This window comes from Coregonus clupeaformis, chromosome 13 (genome assembly GCF_020615455.1).
Source record: "Coregonus clupeaformis isolate EN_2021a chromosome 13, ASM2061545v1, whole genome shotgun sequence".
NCBI lineage: Eukaryota > Metazoa > Chordata > Actinopteri > Salmoniformes > Salmonidae > Coregonus > Coregonus clupeaformis.
The window spans coordinates 28,022,548-28,045,376 of NC_059204.1; positions in this window are offsets into that span (position 1 = coordinate 28,022,548).

Consider the following 22,829-nt stretch of genomic DNA (forward strand, 5'->3'; position numbering starts at 1 on the left):
ACAATAACGAGGCTATACACAGAGGGTAACGGTACCGAGTCAATGTGTGGGGGTACAAGTTAGTCGAGGTAATTGAGGTAATATGTATATGTAGGTAGGGATAAAGTGACTATGCATAAATAATAGATAATAAACAGTGAGTAGCAGGAGGGGATCAATGCAAATAGTCAGGGTAGCCATTTGATTAGCTGTTCAGCAGTCTTATGGCTTGGGGGTAGAAGCTGTTAAGAAGTATTTTGGACCTAGACTTGGCACTCCAGTACCGCTTGCCGTGCGGTAGCAGAGAGAATTGTCTTTGACTAGGGTGGCTGGAGTCTTTGGCCATTTTTAGGGCCTTCCTCTGACACAGCCTGGTATAGAGGTCCTGGATGGCAGGAAGCTTGGCCCCAGTGATGTACTGGGTCGTACGCACTACCCTCTGTAGCACCTTACTATCGGAGGCTGAGCAATTGCCATACCAGGCGGTGATGCAACCAGTCAGGATGCTCTCGATGGTGCAGCTGTATAACTTTTTGAGGATCTGAGGACCCATGCCAAATCGTTTCAGTTTCCTGAGGGGGAATAGGCGTTGTCGTGCCCTCTTCACGACTGTCTTGGTGTGTTTGGACCATGATAGTTTGTTGGTGATGTGGACACCAAGGAACTTGAAGCTCTCAACCTGCTCCACTACAGCCACGTCGATGAGAACGGGGGCATGCTCGGCCCTCCTTTTCCTGTAGTCCATGATCATCTCCTTTGTCACATACAGAGCCTATCTGCAACTGTTTTAATAGATGATTTGTGCTGGATAGACATGTTCTAATGGATTCTGAAACCTCTCCTCTATAGCACCTGGTGGTTGATTCCTGCACCTCTCCCTAGGACATTCTGCAATTTTTGCTACTAGCTATTTCTTTGGAGTACGACACAATACAAATGGCCCTACTGGGGTGGAGGCCTACGTGAGTGAATTAGAGGTTGATGCCTCTGGAACTTCTACACTGATTGAGTAGGTGAAGTTATGGAGATTGTACACCTATTAGAGAGACGGTGAGAGAGACAGTTCCTCAGTTTAGGTTTAGTCCCCCTGTAGCTCAGTTGGTAGAGCATGGCGTTTGCAACGCCAGGGTTGTGGGTTCGTTTCCCACGGGGACCAGTATGAAAAAAAAAAATAATAATAATAATGTATGCACTTACGCTCTGGATAAGAGCGTCTGCTAAATGACTAAAATGTTAATGTTGATAGAAGATGAAAAATGTTTGCAATTCTGTGCTATGTCAATCAGCTGTGATTATCCAATGAACTGTCCATTTACCCATACAATATGGAAATAATAATACACATGAATACAATGGCATCAATACTAAGATAAGGCACATATTCATTTAGCAATAACAAAACATGATATACAGCTCTCATCTGTAATAATAATCCAATGGCTGAAACAAATATACAAGTTGCTAGCAATATCAGACAAACCAGCTAACAATAACAGTTGAAAATGTAGCTAACAATGTTAGATAGCTAGTATAAAAATGATACATAATGCTGTAATAACGATGAAAATATTCTTAAACTAGTGACAACTTCACCAGTAAAACAGGGAAAACAAATACCTTACTTACAGTTTTGGTATTCACGCACAGTGATTCATAAATTGTTCAGAAAGGAAATAATGTCAAAAACAGAGATTTGTGTTCACAGCAGCGAGCTGCACTTGGTAATGAACTAAACACTCTGCCAGCTTGTGATAGCTGTGACATCATCACTGAGTTCTTAAAGGGACAGGCTATCTTACACAGCCGCCCGAATGTCTGCTACGACGTTCTAACCAGATGGAAAGTCTGTTCTTGGTGACAGGATCTTCTGCATCGTCATCATGGATGGCTGGGAGTTGCACCAGCCGGGCCACTGGTGGTAGGTAAGTCCGACCCTTGACCTGGATAGCAGCAGTCCTAATACATCCATCAGCTCCAGGGTAAGTACAGTCGTGGTCAAATGTTTTGAGAATGACACAAGTATTGGTCTTCACAAAGTTCGCTGCTTCAGTGTTATTAGATATTTTTGTCAGATGTTACTATAGTATACTGAAGTATAATTACAAGCATTCCATAAGTGTCAAAGGCTTTTATTGACAATTACATTAAGTTTATGCAAAGAGTCAATATTTGCAGTGTTGACCCTTCTTTTTCAAGACCTCTGCAATCCGCCCTGGCATGCTGTCAATTAAGCTTTTTTCCAGATGCCCCAAAAAATCGAAAAGGGGATTCATCAGAGAAAATGACTTTACCCCAGTCCTCAGCAGTCCAATCCCTGTACCTTTTGCAGAATATCAGTCTGTCCCCTGATGTTTTTCTTGGAGAGTAGTGGCTTCTTTGCTGCCCTTCTTGACACCAGGCCATCCTCCAAAAGTATTCACCTTACTGTGCGTGCAGATGCACTCACACCTGCCTGCTGCCATTCCTGAGCAAGCTCTGCACTGGTGGTGCCCCGATCCCGCAGCTGAATCAACTTTAGGAGACGGTGCTGGTGCTTGCTGGACTTTCTTGGGCGCCCTGACGCCTTCTTCACAACAATTTAACCTCTCTCCTTGAAGTTCTTGATGATCCGATAAATGGTTGATTTAGATGCAATCTTACTAGCAGCAATATCCTTGCCTGTGAAGCCCCTTTTGTGCAAAGCAATGATGATGGCACGTGTTTCCTTGCAGGTAACCATGAAAATTAGTATTTGTGTCATTCTCAAAACTTTTGACCACGACTGTATGAGTCACCTTTCCAACAGGCCAGAGAGCTCGAGGGAGCTGAGGATCCACGATGGGAACCACTTGATCCACAGTAAGTTCCTTTCCATCCTTCCGGAATGTTATCCTCTGTTCCGCCAACTGATCCTTCAGGTTGGGGGGAATCGCTTTGAAGGCCTCTCACAGTTCTCAGTCTCCTCCAACGAAGTTCGTACCATTGTCCGAAAGAAGCTCGAAAGGCTTGCCTCAAAGTGCAGTGAAGCGTCTTAGAGACATCAGGAAGGCATCGGCATCCAGGCTCTCCAGGAGGTCCAGGTGGATGCAGCGGCTGGTCATGCATTTGTAGAAGATGCCCCATCTCTTTTCGTTGCGACATCCAATTTTTATGTTGAATGGTCCGAAACAATCTACTTCGGTAGAGTAGAAGGCTGGCTGTACAGTCGCAGATGAGCAGGAGGTAGGTCTGCCATCTTAGGAACTTCAGGGTTGGCGTGCCATCTTTGGCATTGCAAACAGATATACTGAAACTTCCGGATGGCCTCCCTTCCCCGCAAAATCCAGTATCTACGACGCAGTTCCGCCAGAACCCTCTCTGGGCCGGGATGGAGGAGAGTCTTGTCAAAATCTTGAATGAGTAGCTTGGTCAGCGGATGATGCAAATCGAAGACGATGGGGTGCATAGCATCCATCTCCAGGTGCTCTGCTCTGCGCAGTCTACCACAAACTCTAAGGAGTCCAGCATCCTTGTCGTACTCAGGAGAAAAGGGACCCAGACGACTGTTAGAAGGTATAGACGGGTTTGACATGACGGCCTTGACCTCTTCAGGAAACGATTCCATCTGAGCTTGCTTCAGGAGGAGGTACTCTGCGACTTTGTAGTCTGCTGCTTCGCTGGGTGAACTGGAGAGTGGCTCATCCACCCGCTGTAGGGATCTAGTTGCCTTCATAAGGTCTTTTCATGTATCAAACTTGCTGATATCTGGGAGCTGAGGACTGGAACTGACAGACAAATGTCCGCAGAAGGCTGATTTCTTCAGTTCACTGTCATCCTGCTCCAGGTCAGCAGAAGGCATTGAAGGCCACTGATCTTCTGAGTGTTAGAGGAACTCAGGGCCTTTGTGCCATCGATGCAGTTGGGCTTTTTCAAGGTCTTTCCCCGAGTGACTTCATCCACCAGGTTGTTCGCGTTATCCTCATACCTCCAGTTGGCTACATCTGTAAGGTTCTGAATCTCTGCAACACAAGTTCCTATGAAGACATTGCATCTACAATATTCTGACATGAGCCAATGAAGGACTGTGGTGGAATCGGACCAAAGGACGACTTGTCCGATGGGCAGGGTGAGTTTTACTTGGAGGACACTGGCCAGCTGAGCCCCATTGAGTCCAGCATTCAGCTCCAAGCGTGGCATCGACAGCTACTTCTTTGGCGCAACGCGAGACCTGGCTAGAATGAAGGAAACATGTACCTGCTTCTGGTCATCCACAGTCCGCATGTAGGCAACAGAGCCATATGCTCTCTGTGACGCATCACAAAATATGTGTAGGTCTCTGGTCGACTCTGGAAGTTCCATCCGGACAAGGTCAGGAATCTCCTGTTCCCAGACAAGCCATCTGTCCAGCAGGCTCTGAGGCTGAATGAGGTTGTCCCAACCTATCCCTTCTTTCCACAGGTCCTGGATGAGTATCTTGGCTTGGGCTGTGAAAGGCGTGATGTAGCCTAGCGCTGTAGATATTCCTCATTGTAGGTTTGAGGCACTCCACAGTGCGGTGCTTGTATCCCAAGGAGTATCTGAGGCCGTTCCAACATAGCCCCAGGGCTGGTTCCTGGAGATGCATGCTACTTTGTGAAACCCACAGTTTGCTGCTTTCCGATCAGGACTCGGGCGGTAGGTGCTCGATGACAACTGATACATTGCTTGCCCACTGGCGTATATCAAAGCCTCCAGTCTGGAGCAACTGGCGCAGTCCGTTAACGATGTCTCTTGCTTCACCGGCAGAGGTGATACTTCGAAGGTCCACGTAGAATGACCCCTCAACTGACTTCGCAGTGTCTTGGTTGACTCCTACATTGTCCTGAACGTGTTGCTGCAGAGCGTAGATGGTGCAGCAGGGACTACAAGTCATGCCGAATGGCAAGACCTGCCACTCATAGATGCTTGGTTCTTCAGTTCTATGCATGTTCCGCCAGATGAAGCGTAGCCAGATGGTTTGTCAGCTAGTAAGAGGTGGATCTGATGAAACATGCCTTTGATGTCACCACTCACAGCTACGGCATGTTGACGAAATCTGAGGAGGACACTTAGCAGGGATGGTCCCAAGGTTGGTCCAGAGGAGAAGGTCATTGAGCGACTGTTCTTTATGCTGGAACTAACACTTAAACACAATCCTATCCTTTCCATTGTGATGCACAATATGGTGGGGTATAAACCAGGACTCAGTAGATTCTTCAGCTACCTCGGGTGGCACCAGTGACATGTAGCCTGCCGTCTGCAGATTCTTGATCTCCTGGCAGTACACCTCAGGGCATTTTTGGTCTTTGGCGAGTCTTCACTCCGTGCTAGAAGGCTTGGCAGTACAGCTTCCTTTGGAGCATGGAGAGTTGCATCGTCGACTCGACGAAGCAGGGGTGTAGCTTAGGGCTGAACACCATCAACATATATCCTAGAGGTGGACATCTGGAGTAGCATCATGGCTTACTGGTCTTGTTTTAAGCGAGTCACCAGCTTCTCACTCACACGTTTCTGAAGAGCTCAGCAGAAGGCAAAATGGTAGTTGTGAGCAGGCGCTGTTGTTCAGCTGGTGCTGTGTGGACAGAGCTAGTTGGGCCTTGCAGGGACAGCAATGGGTCCACCAGGTGGGCCTGTACACACTGGCTGTATGGGTTTCAGGAAGTGAGGCATGTCTGAACCAATCAGCAGCGGAGGTTGAGCTTGGTCCACCAGTGGCAAAGGCAGCTTACGGAGGTGGTTGTATCGCCTTTCAAGAGCTGCTACTAGGCATGGTGTTCGGAAAGCCCTAGGTTGTCTGTGGTGAATGCCTGACATATCCGATTCTTCTTGAAAGGTTTGAGCAGGAGGAACACATCAAAGGTAACTGAGGCACCTTGAAGTTGCACAACGTCTTGTAGAACTGTCCTGAAGGTGAGGGTCTCAGGCTCAGAAGTGAGGTTAAGTTGTTGAACAGCCTGTGGCAGGACGATGCTACACTCTGAGCCATCGTCGAGCACGGCGTATGTCTCTGGAGCTCGGTCTCCATTGTGAAGTAAAACTTTAACGACCTTCAACATTACTTTTGCTGATCGATTGGGTCTGTCCAGGTACATCTTTTATTTTTTATTTTTTAGATCAGCTTTAATATTGCAGATGGATTGTAACTTCCATCAATGTAATTGTCTGAATCACTTCCAATCCCCCATGTTTTTTTCTCTCGCAAATATATACACACATATACACATATATACATATAAATACATATACATACATATAAATACACATCCTTTAAAAAAAAGTATTTTCCTTTATTACTTTCCAACCCCACCACCCCTCCCCTAATTGGAGTAAACTAGTGAACAACAACGCTTAGGCCTCTACTTCCAGCTTATACATACTATATATATATATTTTATTGACACAGTCAATTTTACAATAATTATATTTTGTTTGTTTTCACTCCTGAACTTCCTCTACCCTCAACCTCTCCGATCATTTTCATGATGTCATCCGGTTTGCCTCTACATGCCATATCCCCCAAACTGTGCTCTTTCACAAAAGTTCTCAGCCTATATACATATTATGGAGACAGTATGTTTTACATTAGTTATTTTGTTGTTATTAGTTGTTATTAGTCCCAACCTTCAGCTCCATTCAACCCCTCCCATCTATCTCTTAACACCATCCATATTGGATTTCTACTTGCCATATATTTCTCAACTGTACTGTGATGTTTCACAAAAGTTCTGAACCTTTCTATTCTCATTGTTTCTATAGATTGTAAATTGAAAATAAACATTTTTGTGGAAAGTATTATTATATTATTGATCGATTGACTATGACTTTTCAGATCACCCAGTAGTGCTATCTGCAGGGTTAGCTCCAGGTAAATATTGCAATCCTTCAGCCATTTTCGGACCGATGTCCAAAAACAATCTACAAATGGACAGTACCGAAACAAATGATCTAATGATTCTGTCTCTTCGCAGCAAAATCTGCAGAGCTGGGAAGATTGTATCCCCCATGTAAATAACATTCTATTGGTTGCAAGAATTTTGTATAATAATTTACATTGAAAAATTCTAAGTTTTGAATCCGGAGTCGTTTTGCGTATCAGTTCATAAACCATTTGCCATGGAATCGGTACGTGAAAAATCTCTTCCCAACTATTTTTCAATCTATATGGGATGGATGTCAATCCTTTGGTTCTTAAATGAAACTGGTATACTTTTTTATTTATCACAATTTTCTTTAACCTATTATGGTCTTTAATGCAGGGCCGACAGACAAATTCCTTACTTTTCTCCCTTCCACTTTCCTCTTCCATTTTTGCAGTAATGCTGCAATTATTTGGTTGTAATTTTGGGTAGAGCAGACATTTCCATACGTTTTTGTTAGCTGCATGTGCGACATAACTCCACCAGTTCTACCTATGATATAATTTACGAAGATTATACCTTTTTTTTTTAAAAATTCAAAACATAATCTATATTACTATATTTGAGTTTAACCACAATATTTGTTGCATTATTTGTTCTGTAATTTCTGGAGGATTAATTTGAAATTGCAACCAACTTTCTATGGCTTGTTTTAGAAATAGTGGTATTTGGGAGATTATTTCCTTTTCAAATAACTGAAAGTGAGAGGTTGTAATCTGAATAAAGGGAAAAAGGCCATTCTTGAACATGGGGTGAGACAATCTTACTAATTTCCAGGTACATCTTGGTCGTAGGGACACTCACCATGAGAATGCTTTTCTGGTTTTCCTGTATGGCATCATGAAGGATTGTTACGTGCTGCTCTTTACATGTCTTGCAAGGTTGTCTGAGGGTGCAAGCATCGACTTTGCGGGATCGTCCACACTTCCAACACCTTTTTCCATCCTTTATCCACTTGACGATCTGTCCTGTGTTCAGCTTTTTGAACTCTTCACATGAGTTGAAAAAGTGTTCTTAATTGTCACAGTAGGGACAGTATGGCTTGGGTTTGGATTTCTCCTTGGAGTGAGCAGGCTTCTTGGGGTTTGGATCTTCACTTGCGTTGATTGAAGAAGATTTCTCCTTCTGTCTCACGAAGACACGGTGGTCTTTCTTGAATGGCATGTGGCATATCACATTGATAGAGGGCTGCGGCTCTGCTTGATATGCGCTTAGCCGGGGACTTCTTCTGCAACCAGGCTGCCAAGTCGTGTAGGGTGTATGCCCGTCCTGAGGATGCCGCGATCGAAGCAGTACTCAACAAATTCATCCCAGTAGCTCTGTGGCATCTTGCTCAAGAGCCGGTCAACGTGGGCTCCACATCTGAGTTCATAGCCGTTCTGCCCCTCAAGGGTCCTGAGCATGCCTACCAGTGAGTGGATAGACGGTGCAAAGGTGTCGAAGGCTTCTGCATCTCTGAACCTGACGGCGGGGGGGTTTAGGATGGTGGCTAGCTCACACTTGACGAGTTGGCGGGGCTGACTGTACTTGTCCTGCAGTGCTTGTAAGGCAGCAGTGTAAGGTCTCGGGTTGTGCATGTAGGCCTTAGCGAGCTGGACTGCACTCTGTAGTTTCAGGTGGGCCAGGAGCACTTGATACTTATACCGCTCGTTTAGGTGTCTGTGACTGCTCATCAGGTAATCTAGGGCCATCTTGAAGAGGGAAAAGTCACTCTCTCTACCGCTCCCAAAGTAGAGCAACGACGGATTCGGCATGCCGTATGATGAGGCAAACAGCTGATCCATGCCAGGTGGCAGAGCAGGCTACGGGTAGGGTGCCATCTGTCCCGGGGCAGGACATGATGCTGCTGGATTGGGATAGAGCCTGGACCTATGCCTGGATATAAGCCTGGTTCTTCTGGAGCTGAATAAGGCATAATTTGTCCTGCAGGTAAGTAGGGTTCACCTGGAACAGGGTATGGTGTAAATCCTGGTGCAGCGTGTGGCGCTGCGGATGCTGGTCCAGGGTATGGAGCCGCATGTGCTGGTCCGGGGTATGGAGCCGCATGTGCTGGTCCGGGGTATGGAGCCACAGGTGCTGGTCCAGGGTATGGAGCCACAGGTGCTGGTCCAGGGTATGGAGCCGCATGTGCTGGTCCGGGGTATGGAGCCACAGGTGCTGGTCCGAGGTATGGAGCCGCAGGTGCTGGTCCGGGGTATGGAGCCGCAGGTGCTGGAGCTGGGTGCAAAACCACGGGAGCTGTAGCAGGGTGCGGAACCACGGGAGCTGGAGCTGGGTGCGGAACTGCTGGAAATGGAGCTTGGTACGGAACCTCGGGAGCTGGTGATGAGTGCCTCGGGTAGGCAGGGAGAAGATGATGTAAGTCTTCATAGGCTCTGCCTCTTTCTTCTAGGTTGGCGTGTTGTGGTTGTGTCAGTGGGACAGACACAAATTATTCATCAGACGGTGCTGGTGAGGGGCTCCTCTGCTCTGACTGAGTCATCTGGGTTCTGGCTGCATCAACACCATCATTTTCTTTAAGACAGGATGTGACAAGCTTAGCTAGCTCTAGCTCATTAGCTACCTTCCGCCTGTTCAGGTGTGTAGCTATTGCTTCTCGGGACAGTGAGCTTCTTCCTGTCGACGCTGCGCTTCCTCCCGTTGTCGCTGAGCTTCTCTGGCTTCGGCTGCTATCCGTTGACACTCTACGTCAACTTTGTGATCTTGCTCTAGCTGACGTTGTGGGTCATTAAACTCCATGAGCTTGATTATTTCCTCCAACAACTATAGCTGCTTGGAGGTCAGATAGGTCTGGGAAGCGGCTCACTGATAAGCGGGCACTATATCTGGAGCTGGTAGCACTCCTCTCTGATCGAATGTCTGCTCGACTACTCCTTCGTCATAATGAGGGGGGTGCCTGAGTTGTGGATAGGCGTTGTTCCTGATGAGGGTAGATATTCAACAGCATAATCACCCAGGTGAGCTGGAGGATGTCTCTTTCTCTGTGAACGGGGCTGCATGGATGGGTCAGGTCCGTCCGTATGTGTTGGATCCATACCTTTGGGTGGTTTACTCAATCAGACTCTGAAGGACCATGAATTAAAGGTTGATGCCTATAGAATCTATACACTGATTGAATAGGTGGAGATTGTACTCCTAGAGATGGTGAGAGAGACAGTTCCTCAATTTAGGGTTCTTTAATGTTGATTGGAGATTAACAATATTTGCAATTCTGTTCCATGTCACTCAGCTGTGATTATCCAATTAACTGTCCATTTATCCATACAAGATGTGGTCTGGAAATAATAATAAACATGAATACAATAGCAATAAAAAAACATGATATACAGCTCTCATCTGTTAAAATAATCCAATGACTGAAACGAAAATACAAGTTGCTAGCAACATCAGACTAACCAGCTAACAATGACATGCAAAAATGTAGCTAACAATGTTAGATAGCTAGCATAAAAACGAGATACATACTATAATAATGACAAAAATATTCTTAAACTAGTCACAACTTCAGTAAAACAGGGGGAAAATAAATACCTTACTTATAGTTCTGGTATTCATGCACAGTGATGAAGAAATTAGTCAGAAAGGAAATAATATCCAAAACGGAGATTTGTGTTCACAGCAGTAGATGGCGAGCTGCACTTGGTAATGAACTCAACGCTCTGCCAGATTGCGATAGCTGTGAGATCTTCACTGAGTTCTTAAAGGGACAGGCTTTCTTACAGTGAGTGTTTTTTCATAAGAGGTATTTGTAGGATAATACCGTTTTTTATTTAACCATGCAAGTCAGTTAAGAACAAATTCTTATTTACAATGATGGCCTACCCCGGCCAAACCCAGACGACGCTGGACCAATTGTGCACCACCCTATTGGAATCCCAATCACGGCCGGATCGCGGTACAGCCTGGAATCAAACCAGGGTCTGTAGTGACGCCTCTAGCACTGAGATGCAGTGCCTTAGACTGCTGCGCCACTCTGGAGCGCAGTGGTTTGTATTAACAAATAGAGTTTGTATTAGCAGAACAGTGGTTGGAGCTAATGATAGCATTGCATTTTGGGTAATTCCACTGTAACAGAGTGACACTGACACTCAGATTGTATCACTTTAAAATGTATGTCAAACAAAAACAAATGATTGCAAAGTTAAACAAACTCTACCCAGAAGGACTACTTTTTAAAATGTCCACTGAAAATTGTACCAAAACACATTTACTTGAAGAACAGCGCAGATGCAAAGTTTGGTAACAGAATGAAGGTTTGTGCTGTTTGTGCGGACAGTCTGTTACCAAACTTTCCATCTGCACTGTTCTTCAAACAAACCTTTTTTTTTTATCTGTGGAAATTGTTCAAAGTAGTCATTGTGCATAGAGTTTGTTTAACTTTGCAATCATTGTTTAGTTTTTTACATACATTTTAAAGTGAAAATGATGGAAACACCTGAGCTGTGTTCGAATAACCATACTAACATATTGTATATTACATACTTAATGAGTATATACTACATACTATATACTATTAGTTCATTTTAGTATACTGTAAACGAACGGTATCCTTTCAGTTGAGCGTACTAGCGCTTTGCCTGTCTACCGGAAGTTGATGCTGTTGCTATGCAACCTCTTGCTAGCTTGTTAGCATAACAAATTACTAGCTAGACATTTTACGACTTCGGGTGTGTTCGTAAATTCAATCTGGAGTGTGCTCTGGGCGTTCGTAAATTCAGACCATTGTCAGATTGTCCGTTCATAAATTCAGAGCGTTTCGCTTTCGGAGCATTCAGAGCGCTCACTAGACACTTTGGCCGAGGAGTAGGGTTGATCCGAGCATTCTGACCTCACAACGGCAGTCAAGCACCCAAGCTAACTGGCTAACGTTGGCTAGCTTGCTAGCTACTTCCAGACACAAATGAGAGAACACCTCACTCTGACCATTTTACTCACCCTAGCAGAGCTGGTTAGGCTGTTTTCATGTTATCCAGAGCGTTGGTGACTGTAACTGTGCTGGTGACAACAATTTAATTATGCTTTTTTTACGACGTTTATTGACACCGGCCATATTCAACAGGTGTTGAGCGTTCATAAATTCATCAGTTATTCTGCGCTTTGGCACACTCAGACGAGAGTGCTCTGAAATCGGAGTAGATAGCTAAAGCGAATTAACAATGACCATTAAAAACGCACAATGACTATACCAGTTAGCTAAGCTAAGAATGGCATATAGTTAATATACTGACAAGTTCTATGCATTAGTAGCCAACTAACGTTAGGTAACATTAGCTAGCTAACATACCAGTACATACAACTGTAATGATATGCTGCGGTTCATAAGGATAGCGTAGCTAACAAATTGTCAGCCAACATAACGTGTAACGTAACTTATTTGAAAAGTAATTGCTTTATTACATTGCTCAACATTTTCTTAACATTTGTCATAATTAGTTAAAGCAATTAAATTGTATCCGCTCTCGTCGGACTTCGGCCAAAATCTGAAAACATTGTGAAGCCACACCCATTTTCTGAAGAATTGTATTATGGGCCCTAAAAGCACGGAAATAGTGTCCACTGCTTGCATACTTCGTATTTTGGCGAATTTAGTACGACATCAGGGAACATTTGGCATACTAACTATATCCATACTATGACAAGTAAGCATACTACATACTCAATTTACATCACAAATAGTACGGTTAGTGCAGTTAGGATGAGTATTCGAACACAGCTCTGGTGTTAGAGACTGTCCATCTGCATAGCACTCTGTGAGACAGCTAAATTAGCTATTGGATCTATTGGATTCTAAATGAATTAATTTCAGGTATTTTAGGATTCTTGCCCTACTTGTTAAAAGCTATTGTCTGCGTCCCAAATTAAACCCTTTTCCTAATTTAGTGTGCTACTTTTGACCAGGGCCCATAGGGGATAGGGTGCCATTTGGGACGTAGCCATTGTGCAATCATTCCTCTCTTCCCCTTAATAGAATGACTTACTGTAAGTGAAATACACTGGTAGAGTTGCGTATGAAGATCCTATGGGATGTTGTCATCCAAGTATGGCTGACGTAAAATAATGAGTCCGTCCGTCCTGCCTGTCTCATGCTGTGTGTGAGTTATGGATGCAGCATTTCCGTTATGGATCAGATCCGTGAGAACGCTCAATCATTGTGGTTCCATATCACATGCGTAGTACCTTGCTGCTATGACCGCAACCTCCTTTCGTCTCAGCTCTGACATCACACTTCCTGCTTAATGCTCACTCACGCCAGTGATGGTCAAAAATATCCTCGCAGAGCCATAGACACACAAACAGACCAGCTGTCAGTGACGGCTGGTGGGAGGAGCTATAGGAGGACGGGCTCATTGTAATGGTTGGAATGGAATAAATGGAACGGTATCAAACACATCAAACATATGGAAACCACATGTTGGACTCTGTTCTATTTATTCCACTCCAGCCATTACAATGAGCCCCATCCTCCTATTGCTCCTTCCACCAGCCTCCACTGTGTGTGTGTGTGTGTGTGTGTGTGTCATACCATACGATAACAATATCAAACCAAAGTTATGACTTAGCAGGGTTTTTCCAGGATTTGAGATTGGCAAAAGCCATTAAATTTGATTCACAAAGGGAAGTTCACCTCTGGTCAGTCTTGCTTCCTGGTATAAACCCACTTGGCAGGAAGGAGGTGGGTTGGATAGAAGACCACAGTCATTCATCCTTACTCTGTTTTTCTATGGCATTAGGTTGAGCTCAAACAGCCAAAATGGAAATGTGGTATTTATTCATTAACCATTAATGAAAGGAGCCTGATTTAAGGAGCAGACTCCCTAGATTGGAAAGCTGGGATTTTGCAGTAAACTGTCACATCTTTAATACAGTGTATCGCTTTTTAATTTCCTCTGATATGGTCATGGAACGGGTCTATTTAAGGTGGGATACAGTACGTATACAGGCCCAAGTCTATCCATTGGTTTCCCTACTCTTCTGCCCGACATTTCAAGCGCGGGCGTCATAGTCAAGTTGAAGTCATTATCTCTTCCTCTTTTCATTCCGCTTCCTGTCATTCTCAACATGAAACCCCCCAGGGCAAAAAATAGACCACTTACAACAAAGCAACAGTCAGGAGGTTCTGGCCTATTTCTGGTAAATGCTTTGCATTCCAGATGTCAGACATCTTGGATGTTTGTTTTTTTACAACAATGTCACACATGTTGCACAGGATACCGAAGGCCTCTTTCTCTCCTACTTTCTTTTCTTTCTTTGTTTCAGTTTTTAGGTTGCATCCTCTCCCCTAAAAGAGCAGAGAGTTCCTATAGTTATTCCCTCCGTAACAGGAATGTCCAAACAAATCTGGCTTTTGAAGTGTGCCATTGTTTCAGTGTGGGGGTGGAGGCTAGCTGTTCTCACCAGTGCTTCCTGTGTTGTGTGAATTTCCATTGAGCCTTTAGCTGCAATGTAACACAGGCCTTCCACACCTTCCGTGAACAGGTTGGAGCTTTCAGCTGGAACTTTCAGTTCTGAAGCACACTAGTGCAGAGCAGAATCCTCCCTGAGAATGAGTGGATCAGTATGAAAAGCTTTAAGTTCTAGAGGTGCTTTAAAGGAAAACTCCACCAAAAAACGATATTTTGGTATTTGTTTCATTAGTCCATTGATGAAATAGTCCCCAAAATGGTTTGCTTGTCAGCAATCAAGTTTTCAAGATATGCAACTTTCAAAATACAAAAATCATCCACGTATGATGCATTTTGCATCATATGATGTTGCGTTTTGCATCATATGATGCTAAATGCATCACACAGGGATGATTTCTGTATTTTGAAAGTTACATACCTTGAAAACTTGATTGCTGACACGCAAAAAAATTTGGGACTAATGAAACAAATACCAAAAGAGAGTTGTTGGGTGGAATTTTCCTTTAACAACACTGCATGGTCTCCATGCAGGCAGGCAAGCCTTAAAGGAAAAGGAAGGGGGCATTTTTGTTCTCCTTAGTTATCTTCAGACTCTGGCCTGTTTTCAATTACTCCTGCCCAAGTTATTGTCTGTATAATTTGACTAAAAATTAAAACATAGTATAGCCCTTTCAAAATAGTTTCACTCAACACAAGGAGTTAGTCAGTTGACCAACTCCTGAAAGGTGTTCTGACTGTCACAGATGATGATGATAATAATGCAGCAGATACAGAAAATATTGGATAATGCATAATCGCCTTGCTATGCGGTCAACTGGCTTTCCGTGAGATAAAAAATAGAGAATGTTTGTTTCTCCCAGTCAGAGGGACAGGTGTGATGGAGGGCTTGTCAGATAAATGACTAAAAGGTAAATGTAAATAAAACCGGCATTTTCACAGTTCTTTTCTCTGCTGAAGTCTGCTAAGCCACGCTTAAGCGGAGCGGTAGCGCAGCGATACAGCCAGAGAGGCAGGCTCTGAGAGAGGGATTTCTGGGCCTATTTGCCATCTCCTCGCAGGACCTCTAAGGAGATTTTCAGTAGACGGGGAGTGGACTAAGACAGGCTGGCCCTCCTGGACAGACGAAGGGCTGGAGATAGATCTGCATGAGAGATGAGCTGACCCCACATCCTGCAGGCTGAGGCCAGCCAGTGTGTGTGTGTGTGTGTGTGTGTGTGTGTGTGTGTGTGTGTGTGTGTGTGTGTGTGTGTGTTCAGTGCGTGCGCATGTTTCCTTTTCTTTTAGAATATCTTTGAGGTTGCTTTTTATTTGTATGGGGTATGGAGGGACTTGTATGTGATGGCTGATTACTGTTTCTACATCCTTGAGAAAGGAAGAGGCAGCCATGTTTGAATAGGATCAGATATATATTGTGAGGGGCACTGAGATAGGTAGAGAGATTGGTTGTGTGTGTGTCAGAGATAGCCTGCATAGCATAGCTGAGTGGAGCTGTGTGGCGTGCCGGTGAGGCTGGGGTTGATGAGATGTCCTTATCATCTGGATAGGGGCTTAATGTTCAGCAACAAGAGGAAAACAGGCCCAGCTAGCACATTTGGTTCCTTGGAAGTTGTGAAAAAGTATGTTTTTGGTTTCCCATTGGTTCTGGGAACGAATCCATACGTTTCCTGACCGGCAAAACCTAACGTTTTTAAACATTCTGAGAACGGAAGTGAACATTTTGCCTGTTCTGGGAACATTTATTTTTAGATTGCGGGGAGGTTCTGAGAACTGCACCACCAGGATCGAGCTAGCATGCCATGTATTTTTACGCATACAAAGCTGTTAATTTGAGTCTATTCAAACAGACCCCATTTCAAAGGAAACAAGCACTCATTAAGATCAGGTGTGGCCAATTAGTGGGCGAGGCCAACACACCTGAGAACACACTTAACAAGATAGAGGGTAGACAGAGTTTTTTTGATGCTGAGAATGGAATGTATATGTTTTTAAATAACATTCTTAGAACATTCTCTGAATGTTACAAAAGTTTTCTTGTCTTTTTTAAAATACAACCATGAGGAAACCTGTAGGAAACGTTATACTGAAGTACTGAAATTCCCACAGAAGAACTTTGATTCTTAACGTTCTTGGAACTATTTGAGAACATGACTTTAAATAGAATCACAATTAAAAAATTAGGAAACGTTGTTATGCTGATGTACTGAAATTCTAACAGAAGAATGTTGTTTCTTAATGTTCTCTGAACTATTTGAGAACATTCCCAATGTCAAACTAGTTGGAGAATGTTCCTAGAACATTACCAAAATTGAAATAAAATGTAAGTTGTAATGTTAGAAATGTTAGGAAACGTTCTGTTAAAGTAATGAAATACCAAGAAAATAAAGTTTTTTGTCAAGTTCCTTAAATGTGCTGAGAATGTTCCAAAGCCAAGCATATGTGTCTTGTATTATCCCTCTGGTCTGGTGTGTCCAGCTGAAGCTGAGTATTATCTGGTCTGGTGTGTCCAGCTGAAGCTGAGTATTATCTGGTCTGGTGTGCCCAGCTGAAGCTGAGTATTATCTGGTCTGGTGTGTCCAGCTGAAGCTGAGTATTATCTGGTCTGGTGTGCCCAGCTGGAGCTGAGTATTATCTGGTCTGGTGTGCCCAGCTGAAGCTGAGTATTATCTGGTCTGGTGTACCCAGCTGAAGCTGAGTATTATCTGGTCTGGTGTGTCCAGCTGAAGCTGAGTATTATCTGGTCTGGTGTGCCCAGCTGAAGCTGAGTATTATCTGGTCTGGTGTGCCCAGCTGGAGCTGAGTATTATCTGGTCTGGTGTGCCCAGCTGAAGCTGAGTATTATCTGGTCTTGTGTGCCCAGCTGAAGCTGAGTATTATCTGGTCTGGTGTGTCCAGCTGAAGCTGAGTATTATCTGGTCTGGTGTGCCCAGCTGGAGCTGAGTATTATCTGGTCTGGTGTGTCCAGCTGAAGCTGAGTATTATCTGGTCTGGTGTGCCCAGCTGGAGCTGAGTATTATCTGGTCTGGTGTGTCCAGCTGAAGCTGAGTATTATCTGGTCTGGTGTGTCCAGCTGAAGCTGAGTATTATCTGGTCTGGTATGCCCAGCTGAAGCTGAGTATTATCTGGTCTTGTGTGCCCAGCTGAAGATGAGTATTATCTGGTCTGGTGTGTCCAGCTGAAGCTGAGTATTATCTGGTCTAGTGTTCCCAGCTGAAGCTGAGTATTATCTGGTCTGGTGTGCCCAGCTGAAGCTGAATATTATCTGGTCTGGTGTGCCCAGCTGAAGCTGAGTATTATCTGGTCTGGTGTGTCCAGCTGAAGCTGAGTATTATCTGGTCTGGTGTGTCCAGCTGAAGCGGAGTATTATCTGGTCTGGTGTTTTCTCCGGTACTGACAACTGGAGATTGGACTGGAGTGCTGTGCTGTGTGTCTCCCAGCTGGGCCAAAGGCTCAGCCAAAACTAACAACCGCTTCATTTACTGTCCATGGGCCTTAATCACTCACAGATACCTTACAGAGCCTTACAGACCGTAAGAGAGGAGCATGTTGCAAGGAGAGGCCAGATCAACCATGGCTGGGCTGTTTTAGTGTTACTAATGTTGTCCTTGGCTTTGCTAGGAAGCTATTTACTTTGTTTGTGTGAGTGGGCGTCTGGTTTTTCGATTAAAATTAGACTTGATCGCAACTATTATACAAGCGTGTTTTCAAGTACACACCTGAAAGGTTTAAAAATAGACTAGCTTGGCATCATTTGGTTGGCAACGGCGGTGAGATTCAAGTGTTCAGTGAAAGATGCAGCTCAGTCCTGTTATGTGTTGTCAGACACAATGAGAGGAAACCACAGTCTGCACAGTGAGCCAGTCTCCTCCCTTATCACCGGAATGGATGGAGAGCCAAAGTAACTAACTCGTAGGCTGTATCCCAAATGGCACCCTATTCCCTATAGTGTACTTCTTGGGCCCTGGTCAAAAGTAGTGTACTTAGGGGAATAGGGTACCATTTGGGGCGCAGCCATAGAGTGCATAACAAACTGAGAAACTGCATCCCATCCTTTCGCTGCTGGATGGCAACACATGACGTCACAGGGTAGAGATTATTAATACATAGCTCTGGTCTGTTTATAGAAGGCTATTAATCAGCTCATTGACAACCAAGGTTGATTTGCAAAGTAACAGCCAGTACATAAGAGGGTCCTACTGTATAGATAATGTATTCTGATAGAGTTAGTGGCTCATTGGCCTTACCAGAACAGATCAATTTCGGTACAAGCTAGAGTTTAAAGGTAGACTCAGCGATATGACGTAGAGGCAGAAAGTAAACAGCATAGTTGGTCAATTTCTGCAACAACTAAGAGTGCTGAAGCACGAGACTCAACTTCTCAGATGTTTTGGTTCCCTGGCTACCACGCTGTAACAGCGTGAAGCGAACCCATGCACATGCTCAGATACTGTGTGTGACTGTGAGAGCAAAGTCTTAATATCTGCATCTCAATATCTGCAGCGCTGCTCGTGGAAACGTCATTTTGCTGAGTCTCCCTTTAATAGGATATCAATAGAAGCATTTGCAATGTTAACATTTGCTTCCATGTTTATCCGCCAATCATCTGTGTCTGTGTGGTCCGTGGATGATTTTGTTGACCAATGTTGTTTGAGAAGTATGTGGTTTTGCACCTCTCTCTCTCTCGCTCATACACTCCCTCTCTTTCTCTCATCCTCATCCTCCTTTGCTCATCAGGTCATAAAAAACAGAGGTTATATTCTTCATTCATCTGCGTGCTGGCTGCGTTGTTTTGGTGCTTACTTCCTGGTAGGTCAGCAACAGTGAAAGTGCAACACAGAAGGTAGCCATGGTGCTGATGCTCATCACTGGGACGGTTGGGAACGACAGGGTTGGGGTTACACACATTCCTCTGCGCCTCAAAATGTGCCTCGTGATCATATAAATGGAGCAGAGAGAGGGGGGAAAAAGAGATCCATTATTTTAGCTTCTGCCTGGACCTTTTGTGAGCAGCTCAGCCCTTGAATGGGAGCGATCAACCAACCATAACAATCCATAATGTTCTTTCTGCCTCATCTACAAGTCTAAAAGCTACCCCCACCCGGCCCCCCAGCGCTGCCCTGCCACCCTGCCTACAGTCAGCAGAGACGCAGGGCCATGGCTCTGAATGAGACAGCGGAAGACCCCATGAAAGGAGGACCCTACAAACAGCCTGCCTGATCACACAAGAGCAGGGGTGCCGAGCAGGGGAATGTGACTGCATATGACTGCTCTCAGCAGTTAACACATCAGGGGAAATGTGCTCCTGCCTGTCTGTTTCATGTTTGTATTATGTAGATGTTATGTGCCATGGTGTTATGTATTATACATGTATTCTACATTTGCCAAATCTTCTTTTTTTTTTTACCATATAGAACAATCAGGCCATAACATCCAGGCCAACCACTGCTGGTCAGCGAGACAGTGTAGGAAACTGGCAGATTGAGTGTGCATTCCTTGGCCATTTGTTCTTATTCAAGTGGCTTTCCATGCCTCACTGTGGGTTTGTCTGTGAAACCTCCAGTGTTTTGGTTAGAGGGTTCGCTTTAAGTGCCTCCAGCTTTCTTACCTTTCTGCTAACAACTCCCACGGGATTATCATCCAGCTTTTGGGAAGGGAGGAAATCAAGTAGCCATGATCAATTTACAGGGCGAGGGGAAGTGTCCCAGAGAAGGAAAGGAGCCAGACAAAGTACTAAATGAGAGAGAAAAGTGGGTGGCACCATATCCCAATTAGCTCCCATTCACCAGCAGGTAAGAGAGACAACAGAGAGAGAGAAGAGGGAGGGAGAGAGCGAGAGAGTGAGAGAGAGAGAGAGAATGAGAGAGAGAAAGCTAGAGAGAGAGAGAAAGCGAGAGAGAGAAAGAAAGAAAGAAAGAAAGAAAGAAAGAAAGAAAGAAAGAAAGAAAGAAAGAAAGAAAGAAAGAAAGAAAGAAAGAAAGAAAGAAAGAAAGAAAGAAAGAAAGAAAGAAAGAAAGAAAGGGGAGAGAGAGAAAGAGAGAGTGGACCAGCTCTCATGTCCATAGATGCTGAGAAGGAAACTAAGCACCAGGTGGCCCTGTCTCTCCCTCTCCCCCCTCTGACAAAACAACACAATGAGGCTAATCGCTCAGAGTCCACAGGGAATCAACTCAAGTGAGCTTTTCTCCTGCTCAACAACCCAGTAAAAATACAGTCGGGCCCTGGGAGTGTGGGCCGAGTGAGATGTTGGAGAGATCTTGTCTGACTGAACGGTTTTCAATGCAAACAGATATCATAAACTTATTGTGAAAATCTAATAGAACTGATGGTTTCCTATTACACAGGAAACAAGGAAATCCAGAAAGGATATCAGGGGTAATTTCTCTCTATGTAAATGGAATAACTCCCATACTGTTCTGCCTTCAAACAGCTTATTTTTATATATATATATATATATATATAACTTACATTTACATTTACATCATTTAGCAGACGCTCTTATCCAGAGCGACTTACAAATTGGTGCATTCAACTTATGATAGCCAGTGGGACAACCACTTTTTTTTTTTATGGGGGGTGGGGGAAGAAGGATTACTTTATACTATTCCAGGTATTCCTTAAAGGGGTAGGGTTTCAAGTGTCTCTGGAAGGTGGTCAGTGACTCCGCTGTCCTGGCGTCATGGGGGAGCTTGTTCCACCATTGGGGTGCCAGAGCAGCAAATAGCTTTGACTGGGCTGAGCAGGAACTGTGCTTCTGTAGAGGTAGGGGAGCTAGCAGGCCAGAGGTGGATGAACGTAGTGCCCTCGTTTGGGTGTAGGGTCTGATCAGAGCCTGAAGGTAAGGAGGTGCCGTTCCCCTCACAGCTCCGTAGGCAAGCACCATGGTCTTGTAGTAGATGCGAGCCTCAACTGGAAGCCAGTGGAGTGTGCGGAGGAGCGGGGTGACATGAGAGAACTTGGGAAGGTCGAACACCAGACGGCTGCGGCGTTCTGGATAAGTTGTAGGGGTTTAATGGCACAGGCAGGGAGCCCAGCCAACAGCGAGTTGCAGTAATCCAGACGGGAGATGACAAGTGCCTGGATTAGGACCTGTGCCACTTTCTGTGTAAGGTAGGGTCGTACTCTGCGAATGTTGTAGAGCATGAACCTGCAGGATCGGGTCACCGCTTTGATGTTAGCAGAGAACGACAGGGTGTTGTCCAGGGTCACGCCAAGGCTCTTTGCACTCTGGGAGGAGGACACAATGGAGTTGTCAACCGTGATGGCGAGATCATGGAGGGGCAGTCCTTCCCAGGGAGGAAGAGCAGCTCCGTCTTGCTGAGGTTCAGCTTGAGGTGGTGATCCGACATCCACACTGATATGTCTGCCAGACATGCAGAGATGCAATTCGCCACCTGGTTATCAGAAGGGGGAAAGGAGAAAATTAATTGTGTGTCGTCTGCGTAGCAATGATAGGAGAGACCATGTGAGGATATGACAGAGCCAAGTGACTTGGTGTATAGAGAGAATAGGAGAGGGCCTAGAACTGAGCCCTGGGGGACACCAGTGGTGTGATTCTCAGCACGCCACCTGGTAGGAGTGACCTGTCAGGTAGGACGCAATCCAAGAGTGAGCAGCGCCGGAGATGCCCAACTCGGAGAGGGTGGAGAGGAGGATCTGATGGTTTAGTTGGTTTAGTTGGTTTAGATGCATTAGTTTTGGGACAAATCTCAAAACTAATGCTCTGGGTAATTGTTTTCGCTGTAATTAATTTCCATTTAAGAAAATCATTTTGGGTCTTGGAAGGACCTGGTATTTTGCAGAGGAATGCTGCACTTGAAAAGTAGTTATGACTTAATGAGAATTCCACTTGCAGCAGGAAGGATTGGCTTAGAATGCGTGTCCCTCAGCGAAATGGGGCGAATGTTAATCACGATGCCTTTCGCACACACAGAAAGGTCCAGTCTGGGCCTTGCTCTGCCCTGGGCTGCACAACCGCACGGACAGACACATGCAGTGAGAGACAGAGAGAAGGACAGAGAGAGGGAGGGAGGTAGAGAGGGAAGGAGGCAGGGAGGGGGATGTTTAAAAAGAAAAAGGGGGGGGTGGGGGGTTGGTGTTGTCTCCCTAGTTTAGAGCTGATTGGTTTCAGATTATCTATAATCACACAAGTATTAGTATTCAGACTTAGTCCTGCTTTCCTCTCCCTCTGTTCTCCCTGTCATTTCCTGATAGCCAGATTCCATGGTATCAACTCCAAACAAACACATGGATTTGGTTTTCTGGTGCTGTTCCACTAAGGGATACATGAGTTCTCCAGACTTGTATATGACCGCTTACTTGCAATGAGTTTGTGTTCCTCCCTCTCCCCCTCCCTCCTTCCCTCTCCCCCTCCCTCCTTCCATCTCCCCCTCCCTCCTTCCCTCTCCCACTCCCTCCTTCCCTCTACCCCTCCCTCCTTTCCTCTCTCCCTCCCTTCCTCCCTTCCTCCCTCCCTCCCTCCCTCCTAGTCTCTGACGTGAAGGACACCAGGCCTCCGGAGATCTTGTCCCTGTGGAAGAAATGCTCTCTGCTCCTTTTT